This window comes from Thunnus thynnus, chromosome 18 (assembly GCF_963924715.1).
Source record: "Thunnus thynnus chromosome 18, fThuThy2.1, whole genome shotgun sequence".
NCBI classification, from domain to species: Eukaryota; Metazoa; Chordata; class Actinopteri; order Scombriformes; family Scombridae; genus Thunnus; species Thunnus thynnus.
Genome location: NC_089534.1, coordinates 28145628 through 28150131, shown reverse-complemented (window position 1 = coordinate 28150131; position 4504 = coordinate 28145628).

Here is a 4504-nt window from a genome sequence, read left to right as displayed (position 1 = left end):
ACAGCTAGCCTATTTATGTCATCCAGTTTCCATGGCTACCATGCCATAGATAAAATCTAAAGCACACACAGGTTTTCAAGTGCAACATCAACTTTCCCTCACAAAGAGGGAAGAGGGATGACAATAGTGCCTTATATTCATTGATACACTTGAAGAAAGGCAGATGAGGATGTTATTGTGTATTATCTTATCATAAGCATGAAGATTAGAACAAGAAAAACTGTGTTCATATTTTTCTAGAGATCAAACACACTAAAGCAGGTACTGGTGCTGCTGCACTAAGGCTGAGTATCAAACCTCAACCACATATCAGAAACTGTCCATCTGAATCCTGTCCTTGAATATTTCATCATATTCATAATATTGTTCACCTGTCCTTTAATCAGATAGTTCCTGATTTCATTACATATTTTTTTCCCGGATTTAAAGATTAAAGTTCTTGTATAGCTTGTTGTGTTTAGGCAACATTTGACATTTGAGAAATAGCTTCTGAAACCAGTTTCCATACGAAACCTCAGGTATTGTATCAGCACTCGTTTTGGAAAATTCAAATGATTATCCAGCCCTCTACACATAAGCATATAAGAAGCAAGTCCTGCACAGTCCTAGCAAACACACTTGCACTAAGGCTGGGTATTGAACATCAAATTACTTTTGGTGCTGATCAAAATGTGTCTGTAGCACTGAGCATCGAAAACTGTCCAATACCAGAAACTGACCATGAATGCTTTGTCAACTTTTATTTATTCTTTGATCAGATAGTTCCTGGTTTAGGTCACAATTTTGTCAATTTGAGACTCTATTTTATTCAGGCGAAGTTCTGGTACAGAATGTGTTAAGACTTTAGCTTCTGAAATTGGCTTCCATAGAACAGGAATCATATCTTCACTAGAATCAAAAAAATTGAAGGATTACGCAGTGTTACTCTGCACACAGACATTTAAGAAGTCCTGAGCAATCCTTGCAAACACATTAAACCAGGTTTTGGAGGTGCTGCGCAAAGGTTGGGTATCAAACCTCAATACTTTTTTGCTGACAAAACGGCTCCATAAAACCAAGTATCGAAAACTGTCAAGTGTTGAAAACGGACCTAGAATGCTTTGTCAGATCTGTAACCTTGTTTAAGTATTCTTTGAACAAATACATCCAGATTTAATTAACATTTATATTAGATTGAATTCTATTTAGACAGCAGCTTCATGATGTCACTGTTTAAAACTTTTAAGATGAGGACTTTGGCTCTTGAAACTGTACTGTACTGTACTGTACTGGCAGTGGTTTCAAGAAATTCAAAGGATTTTACACGCATATTGAAGGAAGCAAGTCCTAAGTAGTCTTGGAAATATGTCATTGGGGTGTTCTTGTGAAAATAAAAGCTTACATACACAATCAAACCTCCACACACAAGCCACATGGACACTATCCTTCCTCTCTAGAAGACCCACACACACACACACACACACACACACACATACACATACACACACACACACACAGACCATCGCCCCTGATTTCCTACCAGCTTACAGAGGGCCAAACACTACATGTCCTTCTGAGAACAAAAGAGCACAGGACAAAGCTGGCAACAATACGCTGTCTTCCTTATTTCCACCAGTTCAGTGAGGCCAGGCAGGAGCATGCACACACACACACACATACACACACACACACACACACACACAATACCTGGCTGGAGAAGGAAGATGACATCATTTCTCCACAATGAAATGACTCACTGTTCTCCATTTAGCTGTCAACTTCAAACACAGACAGTAAAAAAAAACTAAACAAAAACAAACAAAAAAACCCCAAAAGCCTCTGTCAGCAGAATGCGAAGATAATTTCAACCTGGAACGTAAATCAGAAACCAGGGCTCCTCAGTGTGAACACTCCAACGGGTCATATTCAGGGTCCTCACTATCAAAGGCCAGACGCGGCTTATGTAACTGAATCTATGTCTATATTAGATAAATCAGCTCCATTCAAAAGATGTTCACACAATCAATAAAGTAGGTCTGGCTGAGCCTTGTATAGCATGACCTAATAAGGACCCACTTTGATCCCGGCCATTAATACACTGGAAGATGTATGGTTCTTTGTCTGTGAAAAACAGCTTCACGGCTCTGTGTCAAAGATGATGACTGGATGTTTAGCACCACCTGCTGGCTGAGTGAACACACTGTTTGTACTGTACTGTGCTACCTGTCTGAGTAAAGCTCTGTCTCTTCCGAGAGGTAGAGCACAGAGCATTATCAAATGACTGTTTACAACAGGAAAGAGAAAGTATTGAAGACCTTTGAGAATCAAGACCTTTTTTGGAGAACTGAATTCAATGCTTTTAAAGACTTCAAGTCCTTTGAGTCCTGTTGACGTACAAAAGAAAAGCAGCAAATCTTCACATTTGAAAAGCTGGAACCAATTAAAGCAGTTTTGCTTGATACATGACTTGAACGATTAATTGATTATAAAAATTGTTAGAAGTAATTTGTCAGTCAACTAACTGGTTGATCGATTGATCTAATTGCTTCAGCGCTGTTCCACACCAGACTGGGAACAATGTTTCTTTATGAACCTGGTTTTGTATACAGGGACATTTACATGTTGAAACAGGGAGGGGAGTCTAGCCTCAAACAAGGAAAAACAGACCCTCTTATAGTGGACTTGAAATGACTGGAACCATGACCCCCAAAACTTGTGGCTAACGCTACAAACACGTTAAGTTTGAGGAATTCATGGTGAAGTCTTGAAATACAGCATAAGTGAACCATACACTGACATTCTACCACGCTGCTGCCTTATAGACATTTTTCTCAGCAAACATTTTGACATGTCACAGTAAGATAAACACAGGTGTACTCAATAACATCCATAACAACTGCATTATTACTAGTAGTATTTACATTAGCCAGTTCCAGCACCCTGCTAGTGTGCACTGATGGTTCACTGATGACTTTCTGGGACACTTAATGGAACTGACCACCACCATTAATGTTATGAATTCCACATGTGCTTTTCCTGACAAGTCAAAATATCCAAACTCAAGAAAGTGAAACAGGCGTCTGTCTTGACAGATAATATAAAACAGTCATGTCTCTCTAGGGGACAGAAAGAAAACAATCTGGAGAACTTTTAGAGTCAAAAATAAGCCCTTTTCTATCATTTCGTCCCCAGACTACATGTGTATACCTTTGTATTGTTGTTCCCCAGCAACACCCTAACCTGAACAACTGAGCTATCTCCATGACAACTGAACAAACTATCTGCTGAGGAGGACAGCAGAGATGTGCTTGAAAGCTTGAGCTTAAGGTCGATTTACTCCCTAGAAAAGTGAGTAAGAGGATGCTGAAAGTGTTTTAAAGAGTTTGACAAGATAAACTTTACTCAAGGCCCACTTTCTAGCTTTTTCTGGAGCTTTCAACTCAATTTGATGGTCCTTATCTGCAAATGGAGCTGGCTCAATTGTCATCATGTGACATACTGGAATTTAAGCCACATAATAGCGGGTGATCACATGCTGTATGGGAGGGAGACAGTACCCTTTCAAAAATGATCTCTGCTGTTAGGTGTGAGTGTCCTCTGAGTCTGAACTGTTTTGGTGATGTAGAGTGCCCCACAGCTGTTACATGTGGTGTCATGATGATGTCATACGCCATTCCAGTCTTCCTCTCAGGGGAGGTCCGGTCTTTAGGACTGAGTAACTCAGTTACAACAGAGTCATCTCCATGACAACTGACAAATCCATGACCGAACTCCAACACCCCTCCTGCACCACCCTGTCGGGGTTCATTTCACAATAATGACCCGCTCGCTGTACATTATCCCTTACATAAAGACCATGAGATGTGGTTGAAAGCTCTGCCACAAGCCTTTAAGTAGACCTTGACTTAAGACCGTTTGGTTAATATTACTTTTTCCCAGGGACTTTGTTGTAAAGGAGCTCTAGTTAGCAAGAATCACAATAAACCCCACAAAAATAACAATTAAAAAAATAAATGAGTGTTCCCTCATCAACCTAACAGGTTAATGATGAGCCTACAGCAAACAGGGCCACACCTTTAATGTGTGACTTAATGTATTTTATGCCGCAGTCACAATCCGTACTGGCAGATCTATCGGGGCTCAAGGGAAAAATTAAATTTAATTGGCTTTTTATCAGACACTATTGAAAAGAACCCTCAAAGTGGTGAAGAAATGCTATAATGCCATTCCTGAAGAACATAGAGCATGTACTGACAATGATTGTTATATTTCTAGACAATGCTGATTTAATTGCTTGAAAATGGATCTTAGTTGCTTCACAAATATTCATAATATCTGCTAATTCATATAAATCTTACATTTTTCATTTCCTGACCCAGTGTCTTCAGCAGAGAAACTGTACTGAACTGTAATGAGAACTGTCATAAATTACATGGCTTTACAGAAAGTGTTTGGTTAGGCAGAAATAAAAAAATAAAGTCCATGTAGTCCATGTATCCAACACAAACATTTACGCACGAACAAC